The 10,910-nt window shown below is 37.7% G+C and overlaps 1 long non-coding RNA gene across 1 annotated transcript; it reads left to right on the top strand.

The window, feature by feature from the left end:
• Positions 1–378: 378 nt before the first annotated feature.
• On the top strand, positions 379–6,104 carry LOC148429466 (uncharacterized). The gene is made up of 3 exons (XR_015867216.1): positions 379–504; positions 4,922–5,044; positions 5,144–6,104. It is a non-coding gene; the product is annotated as an uncharacterized LOC148429466 (long non-coding RNA).
• The last annotated feature ends 4,806 nt before the right edge of the window (positions 6,105–10,910 follow it).

The following is a 10,910-nucleotide window of genomic DNA, read 5'->3' as shown; positions in this document are numbered from 1 at the left end:
ATTAAAAAACAAAGTATTTTAATGACTTGTGCATCACATGTTGTCAATATTTAACATTTGATAATGTTTTCACAAAACGTTTTTTTATTATTCCCCAAAGTGCCCGTCTCCTTAAAAGCACTAACCAGCCCTCAAGGCATCTCAGTTCCCTTCACTCATCCTTTACTTCCGATTATAGCTTCAACCGCCAAGGTCTTCATGACCTCAAGAGAGCTCTCAGGATCAGACAGCTCTTGCTTGGCTTGCATTTCACCCACGGTAACTCGGAAGGCTTATCAGTTTCATTTTTATTGAATAGGTGAAGGTTTCCTCATAGCCTTGGGCTCCAAGGGGGAAGGCCCACATGCTAGTGTTAGGGAGCTTTTTATGCTGACTGAAGGAACATGTTAGATCCCTTACAGTGAGGAAGATGACATGGCCACATGCTGTACTTTGCACAAAAGTACATACACCGCATATTTGTCATACGCCCCGTTGGAGCTCCGTGTGAACAAGAAAGCTGCGGTAAGATTTATTTAGGCACAGAAGCATTTGGACAGAAGAAGAGTTTTTGGAATAATGTCTTCATTCGCTACCCAAATGCATACCATACTGGAGAGCAATCATGGTGTGGCTGAATGCCTTAAGATTCAAGAACTCTCAAAGCCGGATTGGACTTGCCAGGAAACATTTTCCATGCGCTGGAGTTATATGGTTTGGACAGATTGTTGGTTTGGATCCAAAAAGTGGGTTTGCACTTTAACCGTCTTTTATATAAAAAGATATAAAATCACATATCGTCCTAGTACAAATAACGCGCATTGTGTGTGCCAGCTAACACTATTTGAACATTCTCCTCACACAACACTCAAGATGGAGGGCATGTTTTCAGTACTTTATATTTGCTTCTTCATCTGTCAGCATGTACAATCAAGTTTACGCCTGTTTTTGGACATGCAAAACTTTTGTCAGCCAGTATGTGAGAGGACCACGGGAAAAGCCAATACTCATTCATCATTTTGATTGTACTTAACACGTACGACTAAAATTTACTCAAAATTAAAATTCTACTGAATCCCTTACTGTTTTTCTGCAACAAATTTCATAATTCATCACTTTTTGTCATTAACCATACTGTATATACGTGTCGCTGACCTCCTAATTCTCAGGCAGCCCTAGGTAGTATGTAACCTCAATTTCTGCAACCACTTACTTCGTTCAGCATAACAGTTAATGAATTGATTGGAAGATGTACATTATTAGCCAGCTCTCTTTCTGTGGTCTTACCAGCTTTATTGACAAAATTATTACAGAGAGGCACAAAGATGTAACAATCCAGTCTCATATCTTCCGGTCATCTACTGATATAAACTGGAATCATTAGTGAAGATAGTGAAATAATCACAGAATAAAAATGAAATAAACATTAATGACACACCTCAGAAAATGGTACTATTATATAGAGTAGTGTTTTTAATGATCCATCAACACTTTTAAAATGTCTGGCTAGCAATAAACGTTTGCAGGAGCATGTTGGGCTAATGCTTGGAGCACTGTGCTTACATTAATCAACACAGACATGACTAAATGGACCATGATACCATTTCCTAAGTAGAGGTGCAAACAAATCTATGTTACAAAATGCCTCCAGCTGCTGACCTGATCTGAGGTGGCAGAGCGTTGAGAAGAAAATAAAGAGGCAAAGCTGGTACCACATGACAAATTTAGACATCAATACAGTGGAGATGAGAACACACACAAACACTAATACAAAAATATTTGCAATAAATCACATACCAACTGCATACTCGACTTATCAGGGTGGCAATTTTAGCTCAGTTTTGTGGACACGTTGGGAACACTCCAGCTAAGATAAAGGATCATCGAATGGCAGACTACCTTTTAAGATAGGGGTAGGGAACTCTGTTTCCTTAAGAGCTGCAACCTGCCGGCTCATTTCAATCAGGTGTGTTGAAAGTAAGAGATATCAAAAACAGGCAGGATAATCTCTACAACAGTTTAAGATTTTTTAACATTCCTAACACATGTTAAAGATCAAATTCAAGGGTGTCAAACAAACCCGCAAGGTTTAATCTGAGCCGCAAGATACTTTGGCGCCTGAGTTGAATTGAGTTTGAGACCCTTGATCAAAGTAATCGGCAAGTATGAAAACATGCCTGCTGAATGGACATAATTAACACCCCGCTCAACAGCCATTCCAGGGAAACGGTTAGTACATCACCATGATTTTTTTGGTTTTTGGGCTTCATATAAGTACATGTTTGAGCTAGAAGAGAATATCCCACCGGTTCATGGGGTTTTACTAACAGTACAGTGACAACAAGCCATTTAAAGCGGCTACACCAATCCACATGTTGGCTGTCACCGTGATTGTGTCACCGTAATTCTCTTTTTCCCCTTTCTTTTTTACTTCACTCTTCATCCTCGTTCTCTGTGACTTGTGCATACTCCCGGCTAATTACGAGACGCTCTAAAGTGGCCACGCCATTGGACTGTGATGGGAATATATATTTTAGTAGTGTTGACATAGCTAGATAACTCATTGCACAACATTTTATTATCATTGGATAATCACTGATGTAAGTGAGGGGCGACTTCAAAGTGGTACCGTTTTAGACATGCCATGGAAATCTGAAAGAAAAAAATGGCAGAAAAACAAACTCACGCTACGGTATATCTTTACAATTCAGGAGTGCGTTCCCAAAAGTAATAATTCATCATAACAGGACACGAAACCTAAAACACGTTCACAATGTCCCCAATATTCCAAAGAAGAAGGTTGCCAACATTTGTTCATTTGTGAGGTCAGAATTCACTGTTGTTGGATTTGTTGTTTGAATTTCCTGGAACAAAGAGTGTGTGTTAAAAAAAGTCCCTTACAATACTTAAGATGTTTCACTGTTTCCAAATACCGCTAGGCTCAAGGCATTTTCGGGGCCTCAGCAGTTTAAGCGGTAAAACACTGTTGACCTCCTAGCTATAATGATGCTGTGTAATATGTGCATGTCTAGAGCACGGCTTTCAAAGCACTGCGTAAATGCTCAATTGACTATTTCTTAACAATAACTAATGACCCCAAAGGAGGCAATTACACTGAAGGGGGAGAAACGGGTCCAAAGGCGTTTTTCAGCTGAGAGTGGTTAATAATTAGTAGACATAATATTTTCACCAATATCAGATACAGTTGGCAGCACGACCCCAAAGAATGGAGTTTACTAATAGTTGTAATAAAACACCCTATTGGCAAGAGTGTATACTGTCATAATATTTATGCATATAAATTTGTAACCATGCTCCAGTGTTATGTAAAGTGCAAATATTGTAACTAAAGAAAGATTAATGATGATCTTCAACAAATTATCTTTGCAATGAAGCTTTTAACAGTACACAACATTTTTCAAGGTTTTATAGTCAAACTAAGCACAGCATAAAACTCAAAACAAATGAAACAGCCAACAATACAAGAATTAGTTCACTCATTCAGTGAACACAACCACATTTAAGAAAAGAGTCAAGGACTTGATTCTTTTCTTGATTCTTCATGTTGCTGTCTCTTTAGAAATACCTGTTGCTTGGCAATTTTTTTTCAAATCATTCAAATTTGGAATGTTTGTTGAAAACACTCTTCAATGTGGTGTCTGAAATTAAGAAAAAATATATCATACCATCAAACTGCAACACCTAAAACTACAACACTGGAAGCGGTGTAACCAAATGGATATTTCATGAAGAGAACAGAATATGGAGAATAATTATAATTATTATTATTATTAATATAGGAAAAATCAATAAAAAATTAAATTGGCTTTTATTATATATTATGATAAATATGTTGATAGAGTCATATGTCAAGAAATTCTTTGCATATGTGTCTTTAGTTTTCACTGCTGTGGTATGCGTTTTTAATTTTGTGATAATTGAACATCACTTTATTTCTGTCACTTTTATAAACTGGAAATTATCCTGAACTTTTGATATTCCCCGTTTTTTTGAGAGTGTCTTTCTCCTACCAATGCAACTCTTACGTCTATGAGAAACGGCTTTGTAGAAAACGGTGACGCAAACATAGTTCTGAAGGAGCATCACGATAAATATATTTAGTCGACCCTTTTTAAAAGTCAATCTATCTGACACGCACTTTCTCACAGCAGTAATTTGTTGTAACTTTACAGCAGTGCTTCTAAATTATATGTTGTGAATCCCCCCTAGGATTAGAAACACCTCCTGCACTGACTATAAATAGGATTATAGTCAGTTTAAAAGTGACAGAAATGAAGTGATGTTTTTAATATTAACAAAAGAAAAAAAAACAGCATAAATCAACTATCAACAATGGTTAACTTTTTTTTTTTTTACAAGATTTATACAGGTTATTGTTTTGTTTAAAACTGAAAATATGTGCATCAAAGTGCTAGAAAAGTAGAAAAAAAAGGATGACGTTCCTTATTTTTTTGAAATTGCACTTCCCATTGCAAAAACAAAGCCTTTTCCCTGGCGCCCCTCCTGTGATCGTCTGGTGCCCCCCCAGCTGGGGGCCGTCCCACTATCTGAGTAGGACTGCTTTAAAGGGATTTTAAGCCTTGTGAAGTAGAGTATTTTAGTTCTTTTTGGGTTGGGCTTTTCTTCCACAACATTCTCACAGTATTTTAGCCAAGGAATGGTACACTCCTGGTAATGTGATTAGCTTGGTGGTCTTTCCACGTTGAACGTTGACATGTTGTCACCATCTGGGTGAAATTTCAGCTCCCTCGTGCCTTTCCCTTTGCATTCTCTATGATGTGAAATAGCTTTGATGTAAAGATCAAAGGATTGCACAAAATACCGCACCAGGTTAAGGTCAAAATATACATCATGCTCCATTGCAAATACTGACATCAAAGCTACCTCCAGATAAAAATCTCTTTCTGCTACATTTAAGCAGACAAATTAGGTACATTCTTCTTGGAAACCCCTGTTTATTCTGGGTGAAGCAGATGTCTACCTGCCAGTTAGATGTGATGAAATCATGCAGCTGCGTCTGATAATCACTCAGGCAGGCTTAAAGGTGAGCAGAAATGAATAGAGCTCAAAAAGGTCACACGTAATTAATGGCTAACGTGAGAGGTCTGAACTTTTCAACCTATCCTCTTTTTTTATGTTTCAGATCAGTTTGCACATGAAGACAGTCACATTTCATCATAGGAGGCTTCACAGACGCCTCCATTCTGCCCTGAAACATAGCCGCGCGATATGAAGGACAAGTGTTTCATCCCATACAGTAACTTAATCATCCATATTCCCCAAACAGGATTAAGACAATGAAGACACGGTGAATGTTGGATAGGGCCCATGGCACAAGGTCATCAAGCCACCTGAAATTGAAGTACAAGTAATTAGGATCCTGTTCCAATAAGATTACTTAATTTGATTGCTACATTCTCAATTATTTTGATTCCTCAGAGATGCATCTCACACACGCACATGCACACATACGCAGTGAATGTCACATACTATTTTCATTGGAATGAGTTTGCACACATGATCAAACTAGTAATGTAATCATCATCATCATAGAAAACCTTGGGCTCATCTTTGCTTTTGTTCTTCGGCTACCTGGATGACAAAGAAGACAGCAACAATGCAAAAATCCCCTCTGTCACATTTATTAGCATGTAAAATGTGTGCACATGCAGAGCGCTAATGGAATATTCTATCACCTCAGAGGAGACTGTGGATTGACTTATGTGAAGCTGAGTTAACACCAATTGTTTTTATGATAGGCGCAGGATGTACGCAAGATTGGATTATCTCCCCAAGTGTTCACAAAAGACATTATTTTAATGGTACATGAAAGCCATGCCAATAAAATAGACATTGGCAATTTCAAACATGGCAACCCTTGTATTGAGTCTGGCATGCATATATTCTTGTAGTGGTTTTATAAATGAGGCCCCTGGTGGATGAATACAACAATCTTGATTATGTTGTTGTTTTGTGCTGTCGGGCTGATATGTAGATATTTGTCATTATCAATTAAGCGTAGTAGAGATGCACCAGTCCCTGTAACAGTAATGATGTCAGTACCTCTACAATAGCTCTGTGCTAATATGGGGCGGTGTTGATACTATGACGGATACTATGACGATATGAAGGATTTGATCTTTTTTTTTTTTTTTAAATAAGTATTGTATTGAGTGAAATTTACACCACGGTCAATAAAAAGTGTATTTTAAACTATGTGGACGTAAATAAAACACATTCATGAAAAATGCAAGAGACACTGCTATTTTCTAGTAACATTTCCCCAAATGTTCACATTTGTAGTCATACTCTGTCTGAAAACTGTGGTAGGGTGCATCACTATCACATAGTTAATGGTCTACCTGTCGCTTTTCCAAGTTGTTCCATTTTGAGAAAAAGACCTGGTAAAAATATGCGGTTCTCGAAAAATCTCTTAATCTATCTGTTCATCACCAAAACTTACATCACTGTGGCTTACTTTCAAATATCAGATGAGCAAGAAAAGAAAACAGATAAGCCTTTATTGGTCGTTACCTGTGCTCCGCAACTGTGATGCCATTTTTAGTCGACAGCAAATAGCAAAATTCCTACTCCCCGAAATGCATAAAAATTGATGGGTTTTGCTGCTTAATTCATTTTATACAAATGTGGTATTTATTATACAATGCTAGGTTAAGACTATTGGGGGCACATAGAGCATACAGTATTATTGTAAAGATTTTTTTTCGTTTACTTCCCCTTTCTATTTCTATTTAATTAGGCGCGAATGAGCAGTTTTCGAAAAGAAGCAAAGAAGCCCCGAAAGGCTCCAGGGTAATTGTGGGAAAAGTCATATACAAACTTGAATGGCTTACACTAGCTTATTTAGTAATAATGCATCAGTATCACTTTTTAATGGTGATAATACTATGGTGTGGATATTCGTAGAAATTATTCTACATTATGTTAAACTGTAGCAGCTGTGTGTCCAGAAATTATATTGTGTACTTACACAACCCTGTCATGTATCAAGCCTATACCTGAAATTTTCTTTGAATGTTAACTTAAGTTGAAAGTATTTAATGCTGAATATGTCTGAGCTAATTGATGTAATAACTATAAGCTCATTATATAAATTATATCCTATCTACAGTAAATGTGGCTCACTCCATTTGACAGCTAAATTATAATTATGAGCGAAAAATCAAATGCAATCAACATTGGGAGGAAGCAACTATAAGTCACAATCAGCTCGAGCTGCAAAGCAAAATCTGCAACGGCGTACTTTGAACGATAAACTGTGCTAGACACTCATTTAGATGACCAGCTGTGCATCTGATTGTAGAAGGTGAAGTAATGAGGCTGATTGCTCAGCTTGCTGAGAGCCACCTGCAGCACAAAAGACTTTAAAAGCATGTTGTATGCACAAACAACCATTACCTTTGGAGAACTATAAATCACAGTTGTCTGCGGGCTTTCGTTACTGACAGTAAGTCAAATATTCATCTGTTAATAAACTTCATACAAAAGCATTAATTCATTGCACAAGAAGAGGATGTGTGTGCATGTGAGTGTATGTGTGTGTGTGTCATGGATTATGATATTTTTTGAGTCACGGAGGCCTGGTTGATGGGGAGAATCAGCTATGGAAGGCACCAATGTCGTGGTTCCAATCCAGCAGCTACATTGTTGTTGTTTTTTATCATGCTCCCTGGTTATAGGATGTCCACCGCTGATTTCAACTCAATCACATTCTGTTAAGCAAGAACCATCCGTAGGATGAGGCACTTTACTGAATTGCTCAACGGTGACAAGGCTTTTATTGAGAGAGACACCCTCATGAACTTTTTTTTTTTCCCAAGTCATTGCCTGTGTGACCTCCATGGTGGAGAGCTCGCAGCGGGGTAGGGCAGGTGGTCACCTGTCAAATGCCACTACACAGGCAGTGAAGCAGCAGGCGCACAAAGTGGTGCGCTACACATGCAGTGATTTTTAAAATGTGATTCACATAAGGAAAAATCAGCAAGTGCGTACTTCTACTGTGCCAACAATGTGTTGGGTTCTCATTATGACCAACCCTGCACAGCGCACACATAACAATAAGGCCACCCACAATCATAAATATCCTCCCCCAAACCAGATGGCTGACAGTACTAAGACTGACCTGTGCGATGCAGCAGGGAGCCTGCTAAGGAAGGAAAAACAAGGAACAAATAGTGGTAGACAACAACTAGAATGCATTAGCAAAATCTTCTATAATATTCTCTGCAATGAAAAACTTCGGAGTCATGTTCTACAAATACCTAACACAATTACACAAACAGTGCAATCTTCAGTTCACTTCATCAAGCTTCATGTAAAATTAGCCGACAGGTCAACTATTTGACAATTGCAGCTAAAATGTAACGTCAATTAATGGCTAATTGCACATTTTTGCTGTTTTGTCTTTCAAACGGCCAATGTACTGAGAAATTTCAATTTGCCATTCTACTGCTGTTAGGAGACCGTCGCACATGCTACAACAGCAAAATATCTAACCAAAAATTGTGATGCAGCGTTCATACATGAGTATTTGATAGGAGGACACAAATGAGACGAGATGTCTCACGAGAATGAGTCCATGAGATTTTGCTAAATTTGTTATACAAAATAATGCTCTAGTATTCAATTAGTATAAATGTTCCAGTATACAAAATGTGTTCTTTTACTTGAGCAGATGGGAAGAGAATTAACGTTTGAGCAGAGAAATATAAACAGAAGATTCACTTTCATTATGGGCTCATTTTTCAGTTGCAACTTAGATATGTCCTCGTTCTGAATAGTTTAACATAATGCTTGCGGGTCATCTACTGTGTGTGGCTAATTTTTATTTATTTATTATGTTTGGGGGGCTGTTTTCAGCAGTGTTTACAATCTGCAGCTATTTAGCCTATTAGTTTTGGGGATTCTTTTTCTTTGCTTTGTGGAAATCAATTATGAGACCACAGAAGACCAAATATCACATTTTCACTTAGCATAGATAGATGGGCAAAGATACATTATTTGACATAGTTAAATATTTCTTTCAGCAATTAAGTGTAATTATGTTTAATATTTTGTGTGAGGCTCAACTTAAGAGCTCTCATAGGTTGGGAATCATGGTCATATAGCATCTTATCGAACAGTTTGAGACTGTTTTATAATACACGCATACACTAATATGTGGTTGAGCTGTGTGAGTTTCCCCCGTGATCAAAGTCTCACATTAAGCATTGTTAAAGGCAAAGCCTAAGCGATAGAATTGGGAATCACCATGACGCGTCAAGTCTGCATCATCCTTTTGTTGTATGAAAAGTTGAGATGACATCATATGCAAGTGTCAGCAAGAGACACAAACATGGAGAGCAGCAATGACTCAAAAGTGAATTGCAACGTATGTATTTCTTTTGCAAATGGGAAATAAAATGCTGTTGACACTTGGCGTACAGCACATTGCTTGCTGGGTCAATTAAACAGTAAGGAGCACTTAGGGAGGGAATAGAACTTGTATAAAACCCTACAATGAGTGCCGTTTTCAGACATAAACCCCGGAGTGCCCTACCATCATCTCCAAGGCTTGCCAAATCAGTGGACTGTTTCCAAAGGGGTCTTTTTAATTAGGCATCAGGCTAGTTTATTAACATGTTGCTCTGTGGGTTTTTTTTTTTTTTTTTTTGTATTTTGTGTTTGATAGCTCTGTATTGGTTGGAACAGTGTTGTTGCTGAGTCTTGCTCTCCTGCCTTCACGCTTGCTGCTGGCATAGGTTTTATCAAGCAGAGTTGACAATCCCAGAAGAATTTGGAATTCAACTTAACATGGTATTATATTGTATTATATTTTAGATGCATTTTCCTGCATGGAAGATGTGAATGAAATGTTGAGAAAATACTGTAAATAATTGTGTAACTTTTCAGTCACCAACCAGTGGTAGCACCTGCAATGTGCGGAATGTGTGGCACCACAGGAGCTGAACATATACGCAGGGAAGAAATACTTAAAAATGAAAACAAAGGGTGAATTCTCAATACATTGAAATAGCTTCAATGGCATTCATATGGGGAAGGGTATTTTGCCTTTGAGGTGTTCTCTGGACTGGTCTTAGAATTGATTTATTTTTTCAATGTCATTGTGGCTCAATATTTAGTTTTAAATTCCATTGTACCACTGTAATTTTAAAGGCAAGTTAGCCATAGCGAAAGAAATATTAACAAATAAATAAAAGGTATAAATAATGACTTTCATAATATGAATGCCATGTAATATTGTATTTATTATTATTTATTTTTATTTATTTATCACGTTAATTGAATGATGTTAATGAAAGTAATGATAATTACATGCTCCAGTATACACCCCCCACTGGGAGCCATTCAACTAGCACTGCCAGTGACTGAAATACAGACTTCACTCAAGACAGGTGCAGTAAATGACTGTATTTTTGTTTCCTCAAGGACAATAGAGTCAATACTTTACACCTCATTCTTGCTTCCAACACAGTCCAACCAAACATTTGTACAGCAGCAGGAGGGAATCGCATCTCCCGTCTCTGGAAAGCTTCTTGTCTCTGTATAATTGCCCTGGTGTGATTGACAGGACCATTGCCCCAACTTTCTCATTGATCAGATCGCATTCCCCTCGCATTTACACCATTGCATCCCAGCAGGGTTAGAGGTTAGATATTTTATTTCAGTTTCTTGTGTAACTCTCACAGGAATGGAGAATTCTGCCAAAGGCAATTCCCCCCAAACATTGGCTGCTTTCCTTTTTTTTTCATTGACCTTGACAGTGCTCTCTGAAGTTTAGGAATTCCTGTTCAAATACTAAACAGAACCTTCATCAGCCCCAAGTTGAAATATATATTTTAAATCAAGGCACACTTCTTGTCTAATGCTAGTTGTTTATTCTGCAATTG

This window comes from Hippichthys cyanospilos, chromosome 1 (genome assembly GCF_059441005.1).
Source record: "Hippichthys cyanospilos isolate Australia breed blue-spotted pipefish chromosome 1, RoL_Hcya_1.0, whole genome shotgun sequence".
In the NCBI taxonomy this organism is placed as follows: Eukaryota; Metazoa; Chordata; class Actinopteri; order Syngnathiformes; family Syngnathidae; genus Hippichthys; species Hippichthys cyanospilos.
The sequence above is the reverse complement of the archived record's forward strand: the minus strand, read 5'-3'. Positions and strand labels throughout refer to the sequence as shown.